The 23,086-nt window shown below is 36.7% G+C and overlaps 1 protein-coding gene and 1 pseudogene across 1 annotated transcript in view; both read right to left on the bottom strand.

The window, feature by feature from the left end:
* Nucleotides 1–23,086, bottom strand: part of ITGBL1 (integrin subunit beta like 1) — a 209,032-nt gene that overhangs the window by 140,826 nt on the left and 45,120 nt on the right. The gene's annotated exons all lie outside the window — the stretch shown is intronic.
* Nucleotides 6,525–6,637, bottom strand: LOC122907995 (annotated as a pseudogene).

The raw sequence follows: 23,086 nt of genomic DNA, 5'->3' as shown, positions 1-23,086 counted from the left end.
TGGGATCGAGCCCCGCATCGGGCTCTCTGCTTAGTGGGGAGCCTGCTTCCCCCCCCCCGCCTGCCCTTCTGCCGACTTGTGATCTCCCTGTATCAAATAAATAAATCAAATCTTTTTTAAAAAATGCTTGACAAATACATAAATGGAGAAGGTTGCATAAAACTACCGTCCAGGTTTGCAACACTTGTCAATAGAAGAAGTAGAATATGAATCCAGCTTTTCCCCTACAAATCATGTAACTATAACTTTCCTCAGTTATATCAATATAAATTAAATAACTCGAGTCTAGGTCAAAAACCTGTTTCACATACTTGAAAGCATAATTATCCTTCAAATGACTCTTGCAAATGACCCTTATTCATTCAAACACTGATAAAATTATGGTATATGGTTTGCATAGATATTAATAATTCACTTCAATTCATATGAGATTTTAAAGCATGGTTCAAATATAGTTTCTGTCTCTGTAACCAAAGTTTGACATGAAATTAATAAGCCCTTATGAAAGTGTTGCATAATTCTTTTTTGATTAAGCTCCAACTAACCAACTATAGATAATTATGAATAAAACTCAACTGCTCCTCATGCAAACAATCTTATAGAATCTCTTACTTCTTTTTCAAATGAAGATATAGACTACATTTAGAGACCACTCTAAGGTAAAATGCCTGGAATTGATTATACTAATTTAATAGTCTGTGCTCCAAAGGACAATTTTGATTCTCTCAGGAAGGAGAAAAAGACTACTGTTTTATATGAAAAATACATATGTTTTAAAATCAATAGTTTTGTCTAACTAGAATCATGGAATCAACCTTGAATCTAGAAATTCAGTGAGATTATCACATTACTGCATGCTGAATGAAATAAATTGCCCAGCTGTCAAAATTAATTCTTCCATTTCAACTTAATTTTTGCCAAAGTCACACCATAGCAACCACATCCCCATTTTGTCACATACTGTTAGTCCTAATGGCTGAACTCGAAGCTTTTCCTTGAAATGTCACATATCTCTAAAGATTAAGCTATATATATAATTATTTTAATCTAATATAGTTCTATCCCTTAAGATACATATTCTACTTTAAATAATGCCTAAGTTACTTGGCCAAAATTTGTTTCAGTTCTTATTGTTCTCTTCAAATAAAGAGATAGAACAGCCTGGAAAGCCAATCCCTAACTTCCAAGACGTGCTTTCCAGCAGTTAGAGCTGATATAATTTTTCTGTAGTCAGGGCAGTTTATGGTCAATTTGACTAGAATATTATGAATGTCACATATTTCAGGAGACTGATCATGGAATGCAACAAGGAGATACGATTTTAACAGTCATCTTTATATGCTCACCATCCCAGTAATATGCGTAATCACAGTAGGGAGAAAAAAAAAAAACACTAGATGCTAAAACAGGCTTAGGAAGTAATGTGCTGGAAATGTAGATTATGTTCATCGTAGAAAAAAAATCCACCTTCAGTGATGAGATTAAGTGATGAGATAAAGAAAGGTTTATATATTAGAAGTTTAAATGCCATTGGTTTCTTAAATATGCACAAACATCATTTGTCCTAAGCAATTTTTAGGGAACTCTTAACACGAGATTACAATAAGTTAATGTGACCAGAAGTCATCCTCTGTGTTTAAGATGATTTTGCTAGTGAATGACCATATAGGAAAATAATAGAGGGTTTATATCAATTTATTTAGAAATATTCATGAGGCAGAAAAGGTTAAAAAAAAAAAAAGGGTAAGAAAGGAGAACTCTAACTTTCACTGAGTACCTATTATATACCAGGCCCTATACCAGGTCCTTCCCATTCATTAACTCAATGAATTATTTACAACCTTATGAACTGAGAATAAGAATGCTAACATGCACTGGGTGTGGTGAAAAAATAATGAATACTGTTTTTCTGAAAATAAATAAATTGGAAAAAAAAAAAAAGAATGCTAACATGTAGACTCAGGGAAATCAACTGGCTTTTCTCAAATCATACAGTTTGATTCAAACCCAATATCCATGATCTTATCTTTTCTACCACACTTCTTTCCTTCAACAATCACTCTCAATTTTACCTCTTTCTAACATAACTTTCAGGAATGCACATACTCCATGACCAGTTACTTTAAAATTCTGTCTGTTTAGAAATTGTGTTATATAATCTTACCTTGATTGCTCTGCTAGAGAAAAAGGATGTCTTTTTGTGTATTTTCTTTACTGGAAACTGCATGGTTCCAGAAGTTCAAAAAAAAAAAAAATGCAACCTTGTACTAGTAGTAATCCTGACATTAGGAAAGGAAGGACAGTTAATATTGATCTTACAGGAAATACGGCTCTATCTTCCGATTATTTGCTTAGGCTGAATCTTTCTAAATTTAGGATCACCAACCTTCCCCAGATATCCACACTTAAGAACAAGGGAATAAACTGAAGGCCAAATGCAAAATCTGTATCAGGAACCTAAAATACAGAACTAATAAGAAAAACACACTTTGGAAACTCTATCCCAACACAAAGTAAGCCTACTGTCAATGTCTGATTTATAGCTCCTAAGAGTCATATGAGTTCATGCAGGTTGAACTTTAAAAGCCTGATTTTGAAGAAGGGCTTTGAATTGGGAAATCTCACAAGGAAAATGTTTTTGTAATTTTCTTAACTTCAGTTTTGAAAAATGAAATTGTCTTTAGAGAGTTTAGAACATGTTTTGTTTTTATTCTTGTTTGTGTTGTATTTATTCTTGCTTGCTCTTATTTGTGAAGATTATGACAATTTTGTCAATTTCTTTTCCATTCTGGATAGATCTCAGGTGCTCAGGAGAGCTGTCAAATTCTTAAGGAATGAGTCTAGACCCAGAAAATGTTTAGTTTCCACAGAGACATGCTCTGAGTTAGCCTAGATTCCAGCAAGTGAAGGAAGTTAAGGAAAATGTCTCTAGTCATGATTTTCACATCAGTTCATGGATCTTTGGAAAGAGTCTAAAAGTTCAAACTAAATTAATTTGAACAGGATGGATGTCTTTTAAAATTTGACCACTAAAAATTTGATAATTAAAATTAATATCAATTTTGTCAATTGTAGTCAATTTTAGATTGATTCTTGTAATTTTAGGCATTTGTTTTAAGATGATGATATTCAGCTCTGGCTTAAACTCAACTGAATGTTGGTATTAATACACAGTCAGTGAGAATATGGTACCTCAATTATGTATTGTTAATACTGCTTCTAAAAGGAGTTTTTTATTTTCTATTCCAAATTGTCCTAGGTTACTTTAATTATATATCTTCAAATAACCATGTAATAAAAATTGGGCCTAATGTTAGGAGTTAAGACCTAATATTTCTAGACTTCCACTGATAACTATAATCATCCTTTTGATAGTGAAACACTATTATTTAGATTCATTACTTTGATCGATCTTTCCACTTTATGAAAACAGCATTACAGAAAACAAAACATTTTGCAAGGTAACAGTTTGAAACTGTTTTTACATCAATATGTTCTCACTTAATAACTTAATATTCAGGGAAAAACTTCATATGTTCAAGTGCTTTCCTTTCCTCTTCCTAATCTTAAGTGCCAGGAATGGAAAAGGACTTTCTAAGAAGCTACACTACTTCGAAAATCTACAACAGGGATGCCGTTTGTAATCTATAGCACTGACAATTTAGAGAGAAGGAAAGATTAATATGCATTCAGCCTAAAATATACTGACACTGAATTCCAAAAATATACATAAGGATATACTTCGAATCCATTAAAATATAGCTAAGCATCTATTAAGCAGAACAATTGTGAACTTAATGATTTTTAATTTGACATGAATAAACACACCACTTGACAGATAACATGAATATTTACTCTGTATGTTCTTAAAATAGAAATTAGCTTCTTAGATAAGTAGAGAATTGCTGCAAATGATTTTTTGTGCTTAAAAAAACCTTTTGTTTTTAAAAATGCACTTGGGGTGCCTGGGTGGCTCAGTGGGTTAAAGCCTCTGCCTTCGGCTCAGGTCATGATCCCAGGGTCCTGGGATCGATCCCTGCATCAGGTTCTCTGCTCAGCGGGGAGCCTGCTTCCCCCCCCCTCTCTGCCTGCCTCTCTGCCTACTTGTGATCTCTGTCAAATAAATAAATAAAATCTTTTAAAAAATGCACTTAATGGTATCCAAACCATTTTTTAAAAAGTTAACATGTCTTCAAATAAATAACTTACTTCCAGGAGTTAATTTGAAAAGACTAGTTCTTTAAGTGGAGGTGTATAACTTATTTTCAAATGTATACTTTGTCTTTAATCTTTCAGAGCAAATTAAAAAGTATAAAACCTTCAAGAAAAGTCCAAACACTAACAAAGTGCCTAAATTACTTAATAGATAAGGGACATATTCAGCAAAACTACAAAGTAAATGGGTACTGCAGACAAAAACAATCCCTCTTTTTCAGTACACATCACCCTTCCAATTTTGTGAAAACCCACCCAAGGAGCTTGACGTTGCATAATATTGATGGGTAATTTTTATTCTTTTCAATCTACTGCTTTAAAACATCACAGTATCTGTTAACTAGACTTACTGTGGTGATAATTTTGTAATACATACATATAATGAATCATTATGTTTTATACCTGAAACTGATACGTTATACGCCAATTGTATCTCAATAAAACTTAAAAAGCAACATAATACCTACCCAAAGAAAATAGGAGGACCTGGATAAATACTTAACAACTGAATAAGTGAATGAATAGTAATGATTATGAAAGCTAACATAGAAGTTTAAGCTACAAGAAGGAATTTTAGTCTAGCAGTGAAGTAGCAGAAATATCAAGCCCTGACATTTTACCATGTTAGCAATTATTTATGTTTCCTAAACTCTTTTAGTTACTTTTTAATTGTGTGAAGTAACATTAAAGAGCTCCAATTTAAACAAACTAGTATAAGTTTTTTCTTAATTAACAACTGAATCTAAAAATATAGTTCAGATACTTCAGTTGAATTTAATGATCTTGGCCATTGTTTAAATTTATCTTATTTGCCTCCCAAAGTCTTGAAACTCAACAGAATTTTCCTGTAATACATTCTTTCTAGAATGGATTGGGACTCTTCTAGTTGTTCCAACACCAATCTTTCTAGAATGGATTGGGACTCTTCTAGTTGTTCCAACACTGAAAACAAACAAACAAACAAACAAAACAACAACAACAACAAAAAGAACAAAAGAAAGAAGAAAAAGAAATCTTCAGGGTGCTTCCAAACATCTATCTGACTTTACTTTTCTTAGTCATTATTTTGACATGGGCTCAGATGCAACCAAACACCAACATATATGTGGCTTGCCCTTCAAGAACTTGGAGTAGATTATTGGTCAAAGAAGAGCTCACTGGGAACTATTGCTGCTCACATACAACACGTTCCAGATATGTGTTTTTAGGTCACAAACTACCTTAATGAGTCAAAATCTCATCAGTATATTCCACAGACTCATGCCTAATTTCTGAAGAGTTGTTCAACAGCATTTGTGAAATCACGCAGCTCATGAATATTCATCATGTATGCTGAGTTACAGATTAGCTGAAATTTAGAGAATAAATTAATCTCCATTCTTGTGTTAAATTATTTGTAAACTGGGAGCTACATATGAAATTATCAAACATACACAGATAATTTTAAATGAAATATTAAAAATACCAAGATGTGAAATAAAAATAATATTAATTTCTAATACAAGGAAAAGGTCCTCAGAGTATACACCAGTATAAATAAACTTTACTTTCAGTTCTGGTTTTGGAGGTTCTCCCATCAAAAGGTCCTGGAAGGAAGGAAATAGTAGCAAAAACAATCTTAGGGGAGAACCTATCTAAATGAAACCCCGTGTGAAAACAAGGAGAAGAAAGATAACCCTGATACGCTGAATTCCTTTATGCTTAGAAAGTAATTCCAAAAAGCAGGAAGATAATTACTAATATCACTGAAATTACTCTTTAAGAATAGTCTGCAAAAAAATAAATGCCATTTAATTCTCTAACAATACAATGTCTAAATATATACCCATTATATATCATACTCTTTTCCTTTGAACTTCATTTAGTCATATTTCTACACTAAGTCTTAATATAGCAATAAGACTTGTCCAACATAAGTAACTATAAATTTAAAGCTCACCATCTGTCAATTTTCCTTCCTGTTATTTTGGTTGTCGTAGATTCATTCTTTTTCAGATTACTCAAGAAGTATTACTGAGAACAAATTTTTGCTCATATAGAACAGTCTGTTCTCATATAGAACAGTCTGTTCCTTTGATATCAAAAAGTCAGTTTTGTTGGGTATAAAATTACTGCCAGCCATGTTCTTTCCTTGATTATCTTAACTATATTAATTTATTCTCTTCTAGAATAAAACACAGCTGTCAAAATTCTGATAATAATCATATTTTCATTTCCTTACCTCACTTTTTTTTCCTAGATGCCCAAAGAATTTTCTTTTTCTTCAGCATTTCAGTAGTTATATTAAAACATATCTTGGTCTTCATTGATTTGAGTAAAAAATATCAGATACTTGGTATGTTCTTTCTATATATATTTTAATTAGCAATAATCACACCTCGGATAAACCTCATCGGCTACAATACTGCCACTGCACAAAGCTTCCATATATATTTTAAATCTTTTTCTTTCTTTTGTACACTGCAGAAACTTATCCTTGAAATACACTTTTCAGAATCTGTTCTGTCCCTTGTTTTTATTTTCTTCTTTAGGGGTTCCTATTATCAATATTTTAGAACTTCTTTACCTTTCTTCAGTATTTATCATTTCCACTCAAATTATTTTTATCTCTTTCTTCATTTCTTTCTCAATTTCAAAATGTTCCTACTTTTTGCCTCAGGTTTCTCTTAGGACATTATCCATGTGTTTACTTGCTCTTGTAGTTCTACCAGTTAAGTCTTCATTTCTGAAGTATTGGTTTTTTGTTTTTTGTTTTTTTATTTCTATTTTCTCCTGTATCTTAGCACATAACTTCTGAGCTTCCTACTTCTGTTTTATGATATTATGTTTTGCATTACTTTCTTAATGTCTTAGTCTTGAAATACAAAGTTACAATTTCGATCTCTTCCATTTGACCTGTTCTTAATTACATCTAGGGATGTTATTTGTCTCCTTATTTTCCTTTGTTCTGTAATATCTTACTATAAGATTTGGCCTCGATTTTTATAGAAAATTACTTTTCCTATAACTTTTAAGTTCAGAATATCTTTATTACTTTCACAGAGATCCAGCTTCTGTTTTTTTCTTTTTTCTTTTTTTTAAAGATTTCAATTTATTTATTTGACAGAGAGAACACACAAGCAGGAGGGAACATTAAGCAGAGAGAGAGAAGCAGGCTCTCTTTTCAGGGTGCCTGACATGATAAGACTCAGTCCTAGCACCCTGGCATTATGACCCAAGCCAAAGGCAGACATTTAACTAACTGAGTCAACCAGGTGACCCTGTTGTTTACATTTGAAAAACTACATAAGGGCACCTGGGTGGCTCAGTCAGTTAAGCATCTGACTTTGGCTCAGGTCATGATCTCAGGGTCCTGGGATGGAGCTTCACGTTGGACTCCCTGCTCAGTAAAGAGTCAGCTTCTCCCTCTCTCTTTGCCCCATTCCCCCAATTGTGATCTCTTTTGCAAATAAATAAAATCTTCTAAAAAGTAAAAATTAAAATTAAAAAATTAAAAGAAACTACTTAACAATATCAGAGAATGTTCATGGTATAAATTTAGTATCTGAAAAAGAAACAACTTATTTCTAAGCAAACCATGGGTCAAATGAGAAATCACAAAGAAACTGGAAATATTTGAAGCAAAATAATGATAACAAAACAAAATAAAATTCTAAAATCAATGATATACTGAAGATTTCTTTTAGGAAGCTAGGAAGAGTGAAAAGTAGCACAGATAAATTAATAAGTATAAGAGCTAAAAATAAATGAAATTTTAAAAAACCAACTATAGAGAAAATCAGTGAAACCAAAAGCTAGTTTTTTGGAAAGATCAATGGAATTGTCTGATAAAATAACATACACACTTAAAAATAAAAGAATATGCAAATTAGAACGTTAGGAATTATAGTTAGCATAACTACAGACTCCTTAAATATTGAAAAGGAAAATAAGAGATTATGAACAGCTGTGTCCAAAATTGAAAATATAGATGAAATGGATGGGTTCATTGAAAGACAGAAATAACAAAATCTGACAAAAGGGGAAAAATCTTAATACATTTTCTGTATCTGCTAAAAACACTACAGTTATAATTAAAGACTTCTGCATGAAGGAAACACCAGACCAAGTGGCTTTATTGGTGAATTCTATCAAAGATTAAAGAAGTAAGGCTCCTATACAAATCTTTCAGATTTCTAGAGGAGGAAAAAACACTTAATAACCGATTTTATGAGGCCAGCAACATTGATAACAATGCCAAAGACACAAGAACAAAAAAACTGCAGACTAATAATTCATGAAAAAATATTAACAAATTGAATCTATACATATTTTAAGAGAATAATACTTCATAATAAACTGAGGCTTATCCCAGGAATACTCAAAAATAAAACTAGATGATTCGCCATGTTGACAGAATATACCATATACCATCACAGTACATGCAGAAAGATCATTTGACAAAAATTCAACACGTACTTGTGATAAATACTCTCAAGATCATAGTAACAGAAGGGAAGTCTGCTACAGGTCATCTACAAAACCCTGCAGCTAACACAACATATCATGGTTCAGGGTTCCTAACATAGAGAACAAGGCAGGAACATCTATTCTCCACTTCAGTCCAACATATGCTGGGGTCCCAGCCAGTGTAATGAGGCAAGGAAAAAGGATGAAAAAGCATCCAGATTGGTAAGTGAAATTGAAAACTATCTTTTTGCAGACAACTTGTTTGTTTGAGAATCTTCTACTTAAAAAAAAAAAAAAAGCTTCCAAAGGAAGTGAATTTAGCACATTTGCACGATAACAATCAATGCACAAAAATCAAATATATTTCCATATACTAACAACAACATATTGGAAAATGAAATCAGTAATACAATCCATTTAAAATAGTATCCAAAACCATGAAATACTAAACACGCATACACTGAAAATTGCAAAATACTACCAGGATAAATTACATTTCATAATTTTGACATTTACTATAAAGGTACCTTAACCAAATAGTGTGGTGTTGGTGAACGGAAAGAAACAGAGATCAGTGAAGCAGCATAAAAGTTTTGAAATAAACCCACAAATATATGGTCGATTGATTTTTGACAAATAAGAAAGAACAATTCATTCTTATCTCTCACTTCATAGATCCCTTTCTCTACACCAAAGCCAGAGTGATAAATTTAAAACAAATCAGATCCCAAAACACACTCTTGCTTAAAATCCTTTAATAGCTTCCCATTATTCTTGTGATGTGACACAAATTTCCTGTCTAGACGGAGGCGACTGGGCTCTGCCAGCTTCTGATTTCCTATTCTACTAACTCTCCTTTGCTCCTGCCCTCCTGGTCTCCTTTCTACTCTTCAAACACTCCCAGTTACGCATGCATGGGCTTCTTCAATTTCATTATTATTTTTGCCTGCACTACTCCTTCCATAGACCTTAGCATACTCGGCTCATTTTCACAATTTATTTTCCAGTAAAAATGGCATCACCTCCGAGAAACCTGCCCTGATCAGTCACTCAGAAGTAGCTTTTCCTGCCATAGTCACATCTCTTTCGCAAAATTTCTCCTAGCTCACTCTCTGAAATTACTTTACTTGGTTTCTTATTTATTCTTTCCCCTCCTAATCTAGAATATAAGTTTATGAGAGCAGGGACTGGATTCATTGCTATATTCTAGTCCCTAGAACAGTACCTACTACATAGTAGGCACTTAAAAAATCTTAGTTGATTAGTGAATTTAGTTAGAAAGAGTTAGCTTCTATTGCTTACAAGTGTGTGTGTGTGTGTGTGTGTGTTTGTGTATACACACACAGATATATATACATATACATAAACATGTGTGTATGCATGTGTGTATATATATACACATACATATAAATGTATGTGTATGCATATATATGTATATAATACAAAATAACCCGTAAATCAAATAATTATAGATGTGTTATATATAGTTTTATATATTTATACAAGTTATACATAATTTACATATAACTTCTATAATTTTTATAAATTACATACTTAATTTATATATCAACAGCTGGAAGACTAAACATGAAGTTGATATTAGTTTATTTCTGGGATGGAAAATAGAATGAGGTATTACTCTCTAAAGAGGTCTTTAGCTTTATCTGTAAAGTTTTAATGTCATAGGATGAGCACTTTTTAAAATTTTTTTTAAATTTTTTTATAAACATATAATGTATTATTAGCCCCAGGGGTACAGGTTTGTGAATCGCTGGGTTTACACACTTCGCAGCACTCACCATAGCACATACCCTTCCCAAAGTGAATGACCCCACCTCCCTCTCCCGATCCCCCTCCCTCCAACCCCCTCAGTTTGTTTTGTAACATTAAGAGTCTCTTATGCTTTGTCTCCTTCCCGATCCCATCTTGTTTCATTTATTCGTTTCCTACTCCCCAAACCCCCCTCGTTGTATGGACGAGCACATTTTCATGTGTGCACATATCACCTATCTTAATAGAGTAAATAGAAATAACACAAGTGAAACCCAGCAGACTTCAGCCATCTCTGCCTTCTAAAGAAGTGACACATATTCTTTAGAATGCTTAATACTTTGAAAATCAAACAGAACTTAAATACACTTGGAATGATGGAAGAATAAGAAAGAGACCTACTTTTTTTCCCAGATATTAAACTAGGAACCACTGTATTGGTAGAGTAGCCTCAGGACAAAATAAAGTGGCCAGGAAAACAGGTAGGAGAAGAAGCTTAAGAAAATGTAAGTTTGAGTCAGTTTCATTTTAATTATAATGGACAGGATGACCCCAAATGACTTTTATATAGTACGTGTATTTTTCCCCCCAACAAAATCCTTTCTTAAAACTGTTCTAGCTAACTAATTAATAGTAAACAAGCTTTTTGAACAATGCTTAGATGAAGGGAAGGAATAACAAACTATAAGGGCACATTGACTGGAACATAAATGACATAAAGAAGACCATCCCTTACGACAAGTCGTTCCACTCTACACAACATCCGATTCTATTTTTGAACAGTAAAGTCTTTTTATGAACATATTTCATCTTAGTAAAAAAAAAAAAAAAAAAAACAACGAACAGCCAAACTAACTTTCTAACAGCCAAAACTTTAAAATGCATTGGGTATCTTTTTTTTTTTTTTTAAGATTTTATTTATTTATTTGACAGACAGAGATCACAAGTAGGCAGAGAGGCAGACAGAGAGGGGGAAGCAGGCTCTCCACTGAGCAGAGAGTCCGATGCGGGGCTCGATCCCAGGACCCTGAGATCATGACCCGAGCCGAAGGCAGAGGCTTAACCCACTGAGCCACCCAGGCACCCCTGCATTGGGTATCCTTGCGAAGAAAGGTCTTCTCTATGGCTAGAGGTGTTCAAAACGTTTAGACAAGCATTTTTAATGGAAATTGGTGGAACTCTAATCATAAGTAGTTCATTCATTCTTTCATTCTTTAATTCAACAGGCACTGAAGCAGAGAGCCAAGTCTGCACCACGGGCAGGGTCAGATGCTCTGAAAGAGTGGGGGAGCCCATACATCTCTGAGTCCTGTCTTGATACCTCATACTTCAGTAGAGATGACAGATAGCAATCAAGTAATTACACAAACACATGTAAAATCACATCAGTGGTGATAACTATATGACCAAATTGGTTGGCCTAATGACCATCAACGTCCTTTCCAAACATGAGAGGGCTTCCTTTCTTTGACATTCCCTACTTTAGGTATCAAGCTCTAGTGTCCTATTTTAAGATTTTTGTTGGAAAATCACTAGAAAAAGAATGAGTGAGAAACCACTGACTCTTCCAATCCATCTGTATCTCTCACCAATAAGAGAACTGAATTATTTCCTTTATAAAGAGTAAATCATGGGGCACCGAGGTGGTCCAGTGGCTTAAGCATCTGACTCCTAGTTCTGGCTCGAGTTGTGATCTCATGTGTGGTGGGTCGTGAGATTGAACCCTGTGTCAGGCTTCCCGCTCAGCGGGGGGGTCTGCTTGAAAGGTTCTCTCACTCTGCCCCTTCCCCGCTAAAATAAATATATATATATATACATATATATATATATATTAAAGTAAATCATGCTGGGGCAATGTGAGATGATTATATACAATCTAAAGCATATCATCGATGATATTGTGGCTTGGGTTTTTTATTTTTTTATTTATTTATTTTTTGTTTTAGAGACAGGCTATGCTCTTAATTGGGATAATTTCCAACATGAGAGCAATTGTTCCCTGCTCTATAGCTTCTGCCAAATGTGTTAAATTAACTCCAGAGTAGAGAAGAGAGGGCAAAAGGAAAAGAAAAAAAAAAACCAGTGAAAATAGGTTTTTGGTTTTTTCCCCCCTTAATCTCATTAGAAAGGCATAGATTAATCACATTTAACTGCGGTAAAAATGGTTCTGTCACCTTCTCCCCCCTCTCGCCCACAGCGGACCAGGGAGTAACGACTCATTTGGCCACAGTCTGTAATTCTCAGCCCTCGCATCTCACCTCCAGCACACAGACCGGTCTGAGGAGCAGCGAGGAAAGCTTGGGGGGAAAGTCATCATCGTCCCGCAGCAATTGCTCACTGGCGGTGGGGAATGGCTGTCCCTCCCACAAGCTGGTCCTGAATCACGGGGACTGACGCACACTGGTGCAGGGACAGAACTGAAGATCTCTGTCATGCAGCCACACACACACAAGCACATGGCTTTATTTTCTCTGACATCCACAGATGCTCAAAGAGGCGCCTGGTGCACAGCCATTTAAGTTCAAAGTGCCATCGAGAGAATAAAAATAAGTGACCCTGAATGCGAACGACACATACTCCTCCTGTGAAAAAGCCAAGTGTTTCATTTTTGACATTTGAGAAGTCGCTTGCATTAATAACAGGTCTCTGGTTTCCTAACAGGAAAAACAAGCAGGCTTGGGTTAGCATTCCTCTGGAGCAGAAGGTTCGAGGTTGTTAAAGGTACTCAGTGCTCTGTCAGTATATGCTATCTAGATAGAAAAACCTCATGAATTGGACATTCAGCGAGCAAAAGCACCGTGGGTGGTACGCTGTGCCCTCCAGGCCATCTTCTCAACCAAGGTCATGGGCCAGAAAGGCAGGGAGCCCAGCTCCCACGCAAAGGACCAGGGTCTGCCAAGGAGAGGAAGTCATAGGAAGACTGAAAAGGTGACTTTGTTTGCCGCCCAGCCCTGGTCTTCTCTTCCCATGAATAGGTAATTTAGGGTCTTTAGCAGATTACTGAAACAGTCCCAGCCCTGAAACCAATTTCCTAAAAAATCTTGGATGTGGGACCAAATATTTCAAGGGCAAAGGAACCAGGGTAAGCAATCACTTTTGTCTCACAGAACAGATACGTTCTAGGAAAGGGAGTGAAGGAGCAGATTTTCATAAAGCAGCTTTATTTTTATTTAATTTATACAAGAGTAAAAAAAAGAAACCCCTGCAGGAAATCTTTGGATGAGAAACGACCGTGGATCGAGATGTGCCCACAAGCGCTATTTTGCCTGCCGCTGGACAACCAACCCCTCTCCTTCCTTTCGAAGACGTTGCTCCATTCGCCTAAGACTTTCTGTCATGGCTCCTCTTCGCTGCTGTGCTTTGCCCCCTTGTCTGCCTGCACAAAACCATGTCTTCCTGTGTCTGTGTTTAAAGCTCCTCAAATCTTTTTTATTATGTTCATTAAATCAAACATCATGAGAGCAAGGAGCCCTAACTGGTTCCTGGCACCCAAAACTATGCAGGTGAGACACAGAAGATACGAGACCATAGCAGATAATAAATATTTGCTGACTTAGATAAACCCCCATCAATGTCCCACGTAAGAGCTTCATCACACAAGCATATTTGAGCGTAATAAAAGGAAAACATTTCTAATAGCTGGAACTGTTTTAAACGCATCAGGCACCCTTGTGAAGAAAGGTTTTCTCCGTTGCTCTGGCTTCTCAGCAAATCATTTACTTCTCAGCTTAAATTTTCTCTCCTTTTCCTTCATTTGCTAAATCCCTTGGTTCCAGTGAGTCAGCCTTGTGATGTCTCTCACATCCTGCGAGCATCCCCATGGAGTCAGCAGGACATCCTGAACGGGACAGTGATTATCCTTTAAGAACATAATTAGATGCCGTCACCTCCATGGAGCTATGACAATGGCAAGATGGAAGCTGACACATGATTTGGCTGTGTTTCCTGGCCAAAAGATTGCTTCTTTAATTTTTATCCCTGAGGAACATTGGGCTTCCTCTACCATTTGCCACTATTACTCGCATTTCAAGGGCTAGAGCTGAAACCTTCTGATTCTAAGATTAAAACAAAGCAAAGCTGTCCTCTAAAAAGCACTGCTAAAGGTCTACCAAAAAATAGAAGATGTTTCTGAAAGATCATGTCACCTGAAATTCTGATCATACTAAAGCACTGATTCGAACCACATTCTTATCTTCTTTCATATCAGAAAGTTTTAACGGAGTCCCACAAACATTTGTGTCTTTCATCGAGTCTTAGAAGCTTCTATATTGTGTTTCAAGAGGCAATATGATAGCACAGAGAGAAAAGTAGATGAAAACAGGAGAACTTGAATACTAGTTCTATGCAATCTGCAGCCAATCCTTCTCTTGCCAGGTTTTGATGCTATCCCCAGTAAAATAAGCCCAGCCGTTCAACCCTTACCTCAAAATGCACATGTACAAGCTCACAGATGACATACTACTCCATGCTCATAAACCACTGTATACATGCATGACATACACTCATGGGACCGTCCTATATTGATGAGGAAATACACAACTTAGCCCATGAGACACAGATGATGCTTTCATGCCTTCTGCTAAATGGACACACCGTTAGCATCAGTATGACCATTGTCATAATCAGAGTATCATCGAGAGATGGTTTACCACAAGGATGCTACTAGAAGCTTTATCAGGACCGTGCCATTAGTCCTAAAAATAACCATAGAAGTAGATGTTAATATTTACTGTTTGCATTTAGGAAGGAAAATCTGAGTTGTTTACCCAGATTATTACTAGGAATTAAGCTTTCGTTTGACTTCATAGCTTGTATTTATTCCTTTTCTTAAAAAATGAGAAAGAAAGAGAGAGAGGGTTCTGTAGAATACCATATTGGACCGTGCAAGTAAACACCCATCACTACATATATTTTTATTAGGCAGGTCTGGATAAAACATGCTCCCCTGAGCACCATACTCTGTATCAGACATAGGGGTATCAAGATATTTTTTGTGGGGGTCTGGGTAGCATCTTTTGTATTACCTTCAAAAGGTTTATTCCCAAAATATTCCCAAGATTCTCTTGATAGTCCATTGCGAATCTGAACATATTTATTTTTAGCATATGTCACTAATTTTATTTTCTAGGTTTATTACCTTCTAGGAAAAGGAGGATCTTATCACGTATGCATAGGTGAAGGGATTACAATAGTCAGTTTCAATCATCAAGAACAGTCTTCCTAATGTATGGGAAACCATTAAATCACTTCATTTTATGTGTTTATTTTATGTGTACTTTATTTGTTTTATGTGTTATATGTATTTTATGTGTTTATTTTATTTTATGGTTTATTTAAACCATCTCTTGTTAAATCACTCTACCGTACACCTGAAAATAATAAAGAAGTGCATATTCACTATATTGGAATTAAAATTTTAAAAACCTTGAAAAAAAGAAAAAAACACTATCTTCAATCTATGTGTCCAAGTATGCTTGTTAAGAGAGTGAAGCAAGTCATAACTGCAATGAATTAGCTGCATGAACCCAACAAGGGGGTTGAACAGTTTTCTAACCTGCAAAATGGAGACTATCAAATTAAACAAGACAGTGTTTCTAAGGTATGAACACGGTGCAACACCTAGTAGTAACACTAGTAACAAGAATTAATGGATATTCTTGTTACAATAATAGTAACATAAATTCTACCCATGACTATTTGACTATTTGACTTGGACTTTGTAAGGGAGAGTCATTTTTTCTTAAGACCGAAGTGCTACACACTTGGAGGTTTCCTAAGTCAGACAAACTGAGAATATGTCCTCAGCAACAGTACTCATCAATAAACTGTCCTTCTCCCCCCCAAGTGGCTTCAAATGCTCCCTAAATTGAAGTAATTCATCTAAGCCAATAATTAACAAGAGGTTCTGAATGACGAGAGGCAGCACTGATAGGATTAAGACAAGCCTGCCTCGTTCCACAGGAGATGGCATCCCCTGATAGAATTCTGAAGGTGATTCACCCTGTTTGGACAGATGACAGAATTGCCCGAGGGAGACAGAGACAAATTAGATTTATTTAGCAAAATAACTTGGAGTTGAATGTTTATGTTAATGTGCTTGTTAATGATGATTTTTGACCAAGCAATCCCCATGCTGAAAGACTGCTTCAAGACAAGGGGTATCATTTCATGGTTCCTAAGAAGAACCTATAAACTAAAATGAAACATACAGGTTTTGCCTAAAGAAGAAGAGATATTGGGAGTGCCTGGGTAGCTCAGTCATTTAAGGGTCTGACTTTTTTTTAACTTTTCAATGTGTGTACATAGTTATGTAATACACTTTTCAATGTGTGTATATATATGTGTGTATATATTTTATTTTAAAGATTTTTATTTATTTATTTGACAGAGAGAGAGATCACAAGTAGGCAGAGAGAGGGGGGGGGAAGCAGGCTACTTGCTGAGCAGAGAGCCTGATGCGGGGCTCAATGCCAGGACCCTGAGATTGTGACCTGAGCCGAAGGCAGAGGCTTAACCCACTGAGCCAGCCAGGTGCCCGTGTATATATATTTTAATGTTCAGTTGCATCTGACTCTTGATTTCAGCACAGGTCGTGATCTCAGGTAATAAGATTGAGCCCCACATCAGGCTCTGTGCTTAGCAGGGAATCTGCTTAGGATTCTCTCTCTCTTCCTCTCCCTCTGCCCTTCCCAGTGCTCCCTCTCCCTCTCTCTCTCGCTCAGTAAATAAATAAAATCCTTTAAAAAATAATAAAAATAAAAAATAATTAAAATATCAATTAAAAAAGAGAAGAAGAGACATTAGCTTTCCTGACCAGAAGCTACTTTCCTAATACCCTCATTCAACATCCCATCAGTCTCTTAGAAACAGCAAAGGCACCGCCATTTCCCCAAGTCTGGGAGAAGAGGAAGGAGAAAGTGTTAGGGTGTTTCAAGGCAGACTCCAGGCAGCTCTCCTCAGTGCCCCACACCAGGACCTGACACGGGAGAAGGAAGAAGATAGAAGAACGGGCTGGGAAGGCAGTGCTGTGGGAACCCAGCAGACCACCGGTCCATCGTGGGACACCGCCGGTGTGCGTGTCAGCCACAGTCAGAACAGCTCCCTTTCCAGTCACACCAGCAAACGTTTTAGTACCATGTAAGCCCCTTAGAGTTTACTTGCAAACCTAGGAAAAGAAAGAATCCTAAATGGGCCAAGATCAACCTTCTGCCACACCGGCTGAATTACAGAAGTTGGTACGCAACTCATAAGCAAAATGACATGAGCTTGTGAAGACATAACCTGTGTTTCTGGAACATCTGAGCCTGGGACTAAGATCCCTGTCCACTACACGTGTCCGGATGAACAGTAACGGTCTCATGGAGGGACACTGACAGTGTGGACAAGACAGTGATGCTCGAAGTTGGCTCCGTACTGCGGTCACCCAGGAGTTGACAATCCTGATGCCTCATTCGAATCACAGACTTTCTGATTTTGCTGGCCAGGGATGCAGCCGGAACTTCAGGAATTAAAAGCACTCCCAGGGGACTGGTATGAGCAGTGAAGATTGAGCACCGGCGTTCTAAGGGAATGTATAAATTTTATTTTCTGCTGAAGAGATCGCCAAATCCTGGGAAAATAAGGATATGCATCAATGGGTTGTGAAGAGAAGGCCTCTAGGTACCCTTAGTGGCGTTCAAAAGAGCGACTTGTCTAGGTTTTAAGAGCGGGGCAATGCAGGTTCTCTCTGCGATCATTGTCTCCCTGTGCTGGGAATTCAGTTTTCTCATCTTTTGCCTGAAATGTAAATATCAAGTATTGCTAGGGGCAGAAAGAGGCAAATCGGGGTTGGCATATCCACAAGTAGTTCCTTTCTTCTCACACCCAGAATGAGCGAAGAGAAAAGCCACATTTCTCCCTGGTGACCAACAAGGCTTCCTGTCACCTTGGCTCCAGGAACATTGGCCACAGAAACTCTTGCAAATAAATGTCAGGAGAAGCTTCTGAGCCAAAGTTCATTTTATGCCAATTTGATTTCACATAGTCTAGAGAGGAACAAACTTTCTTTCTAAAAAATAAATATCTGCAATTGGGCCACTATCTACACATACTGAATTTCAGCAATTAAGTGATTATTCAGGAAACCTAGGAACCAGCCAGTTTATGGGAAACACTTTAGACATAGTAATTAAAATATTTCCAGATATTTTTATCCCGAAATAACAGAAACTGAGAGGTAGTAGGACAATTAGCAAAGACCTCCCTGAATGAAATCTATCTAAACCCAGAAGAATTTTTCCTCGATTTTTAATTCAAAGACTCCCATGAGGAACATAAAACATGAGATAATTAGCCTGTGGGTTATTGTGATATCTAGTCATTACCCAAAATATTCTTCACCTGTTCTTTTGCTCATGCCTATTGTGAACCAGAGATTAGCAATGGTCTCAAAATGCAGCTAATTACCAGCTGAAAATGTTATGGGTTTCCTTGAGCAGAAACCGGAGTCAAATTCAAATCCGATGAATCATAGAGATGAGCTTGACTAGTCTGGTTACTGTGTGGTCGTAAATACTACTAACTTTACTCGAATTTCCAAAATAGACTTTACACGCTGGTACTTCCATATCCATGCCTCATTTAGACATGGTAATCTAAGTCTGAGGAGTAGAGTATTTTTTTAATCACTATTGTCTTGTGGAAAGAAAAGAGGAAAATTCAGAGAAAGCTTGCCTGGAGAAGGATCATCAAAAACCCAGATTCAAACAGAATTCATAGCTCTGTTTAAACTATTTCAAGAAGTACAAGATAAACCAAAATTAGCTCTATTTTTAAATTCTCTTTCTCTAAAGAAAAATCAAAATAATTCCGAGACCAGAAGAACATAATGGAAAAGAGGGGGAACAGATTGTTTTATTTTCTTCTGCAACAATATTTCAGTCTTACAGTCAAAAAGACAGCATCTAGGTGTGGGTGTATAATTGAGCTAATCAGGCCTTCCACGTTGTTATTCTCTTTGATGCACATTTAAGTGCAGCAGTAATAACTAATGTATTCTAGAAAAAAAAAAAAAAAAAGGAACTGAAAAAGGTAGAACGCCTAAACCGCATTTCCAGCGACTGACGGTAAACAAACTGTGTTTTTTTAAAAACATCACAGAGAAGACCAGCCTGATGACTCATGGCAAGTGCTTCACCTGCATTCAAAGATGCTGTTTCCCTAAAGATGCTGTCTCCCAAGTTTGTTGGGCTGTGGACTGCAACATTCCCATTAACCGCAGACTCTGCTCTCTATCCTGCTATTGAATGCAGAAAAGGGCCCGCACGCATCACCTCTACGGACAGCACCTAGATTGTCAGAGCCGGACAACAGGACCAGAACGAAAGAGAGACATGACAAATGCCTCTGGTGCTTCTAGAAACCCAGAGAGTCATCCTGGCAAGCGTCAGCTCCTGGGGCTGGTTTTTGGCTAACACAACTTGCCAAGAACCCGTAGTCCTCAAGGAAAGCAATCATTTCCTCCCTCTCTGGGGGAAACACCCCTAACTCATGACATTATTCCTCTTACTACTAATGCCCACCATTTGTTCTCTATAAGGTTCTGTGTACTGTCAAAAGCACTCAGAATTTTATTTCAGGATAATCTATATACCCAGTGTGTGAGCAAAACCTGTATGTACTCCAGCGCCTACGGACAAAAACACACAATGGATTTATAGCCAAATTGACTGATGTCAATATTTTTAAGTGGAGTCACCCAGTATTAAGTATGTTAAGTCTGCACCGTGGTCTCCAGAAAGAAAAACAAAATCATCCACATAAGTTAATCACCTTGTTCTACTGAAAGTGCTTAGTTCCTCAAGTTTGCTTTAAAATAATCTTGTAGAAGAACACAGTGGGGGTTTGGGGCAGTTCTTCTCTGTAGAGAACGATATTATAAATTCCTACAATCCTTTTTATTTGATGGTGATCTTATGTTGGTTGCAGTTTGTATTTTTATTTTTGGAAGGAATATGGGAGCCCTCTGGTGGCCAATATTAATGGGCTTCTTAGTACAACTCAGATTCCCCTAACCTGGGCAATTGGGAGCAAAGTTGGGTGCAAGGAACTGAGTCACCCAAGTTCAGGTACCTAAGAGTGTGCTCACATGTCTTCATGTTTCTAAGATAATATTTGCCGGGGTTGTTTCAGACTCCAAGCTAGACTTTCATATAAAAAAGGTATCAGAGAAATTGAAATTCAAATATGGAATGCAGGTAATTTTGATGACAGCTACAGAGGAAAAAAATTAAAGATATCATATTAATAGATATAATTTACTATATTTATCATAATATATTGTAAGTATTTATCTCTCCCCATACAAATGACATCAAAAGAAGAAACGGGAGACTTTAGGAAATTAACTCCTAAAAAGGACTCCTAAATAAAAAATAATACTACTGATTAGAAATGATTCACTAAGGAGAACTTTAGTGACCTGGAGAAGTTAATGCACTTCCAAAAGTAATTATATTTTTGCAAGGGAGATACTTTTTCACAGGAGGATAGTAAGTCATGGTAATTTCAGTGATGGAACTTAGCAAGTTGTTAACGATGTCAACAATGTTCCAGCCACTTTCAGATGCACATTTCCCTCTACCTTTAATCCAGAAATAAATGTGTATTTAATTATTGAGCTTATATAAACCAATCAGCACATCTCTCTACATAATGCAGAAACACGGGGATACGTAGGAAGGGATATTTATATATAGGCTAGTTCGCCTCTAATTTCAGAAGTGTCCTCTTTTATATATCATTACATGAAAACACGACATATATTAAGCATAAGAAATGTTTAAAAATCTCATGATACAAAGCAATAATAATGCAGAAAGTATTACAATTTAAGGTATTATAATTTCATGTAATTAAATTCAAACAAATTAATGTTAAAAATTTGTTTTTAAGTTTTTAAAAATGTATACACACACACACACACACACACACACACACCCTACATGCTCAGGACAGTACCTTATTCCCAGTTACTGAAGAAAAATAAAAATAACTATACAGTATTCCCTATAAAGTTGTGCTTTGAGATCAGGAAGTATTGCATGTGAGACATTTTCCAAGATCACTTTAATCTAGAATATTATTAGTCCAAAATAATTACCACAGATGTGAATAATACATCCTGATTAAAAATTCATTACTTGTAGGTCAATTTCAGAACTTGATTTCACAGGGTCAGTGCTTCTCCATTAAGCTGAAGCATAATTATGAAAGACCATTTAAAAGCCTTAGGCTTACAAGTACAAGAGAATTAGAAAGGCACAGAAATTCTAGCCCTAACTCAAATGCTAATTTTGGTTCATAAAAATAATTTAAAGGAGTATATGATTTCCCTTTAATTGAAATGATACTTTCTTAAAGACATGATAAAAAAAATTGGGAGAATTTTGGTATCTTCTCATCATCGTCGTCATCATCATCATCATCATCAACATCACAGTCTATGACATGATTTGGGTAATAAAGGTCTTACACTTCGGTATACTCAAGAATCACATGGGAGGCTTATGGGATCTCCAGGCTCCATACCCAGAAATCCTCTCTTAGCAAGTGTTACATTGTACCAGCCTTATGCCACAACAGATGTGTACCCACCAGACAGCAGTGTCGCCTTCCCAGGATACTCCACATTTTTTACAGCTGGCAGGAAACAGGCAACACTTTTTCATCTTTATACCTTCCATAGCCCTCTGCACACTCCCCGGAATAGCATCATTACCCATTACCTATTTGTTAAGCACAAGAATGCAAGATTTTTAGGGAAGGAAGAAATCCCAGACAAAATGAATGCAGGACAAATGAAAATATTTCCTGCCACACACATGGGCAGGACACCAAGCCACTGCTATATCCTGGTGCAGGAAACACCCAAGCAATTCTTATAATATATTCTGAATGCTAGCAGTCAGAGAATGAGGCACAGATGCAGGGACTGGGAGGGACCTGGGCATGTAGATCAGCTCAAGGGAAGGTAATCAGAGATGAGAACCCACATACCCCAGAACATTCAGAACAGAAAAGGGGTTGTCTTAGCATGCCCAGGCCGCTATAATAGAGCAACCAGACTGAGGAGCTTATAAAAACAAAAACGCATTTTTTTATCTTTCTGGGGGTTGGATGGTCTGAGATCCAGGTGCCAGCAGATTTGGTATCTAGTAAGGACCCCCTGCCTGGTTCATAGACCGCTGGCATTTTGCTGTGTCCTCATGTGGTGGAATAAGGAAGACTGCACTCTGGGATCACCTTTATGAGGGCACTAATCCCATTCATGGGGGATCTATCCTCATGACCTAAACACCTCCCAAAGGCCCCATATACTAATATATTCAGGATTAAGACTTTAACATGAGAATTTGGGGGGACAGAAACGTCCAGTCGATAGTACACATCTGGTCAAAGAATAACCCACATTTCTCCACAGTGCCTGTGACCCTTGAGAGATGGTGCATCCACTGGGAATGATCTTCATGCTTGCCCACAACCTTTACATAATAAGTCCACAGTTCTATAGCTCAGGCATAATGTTCCTATGTGACCTGTGTCCGATGAGGACACAGCTCACTCAGAGTGGCATGTCATGTATTCACCTCTTCTCAAGGAAAATAAATGTGAC

This window comes from Neovison vison, chromosome 5 (assembly GCF_020171115.1).
Source record: "Neovison vison isolate M4711 chromosome 5, ASM_NN_V1, whole genome shotgun sequence".
Lineage (NCBI taxonomy): Eukaryota > Metazoa > Chordata > Mammalia > Carnivora > Mustelidae > Neogale > Neogale vison.
This window is presented reverse-complemented; position numbering and strand designations above follow the sequence as displayed.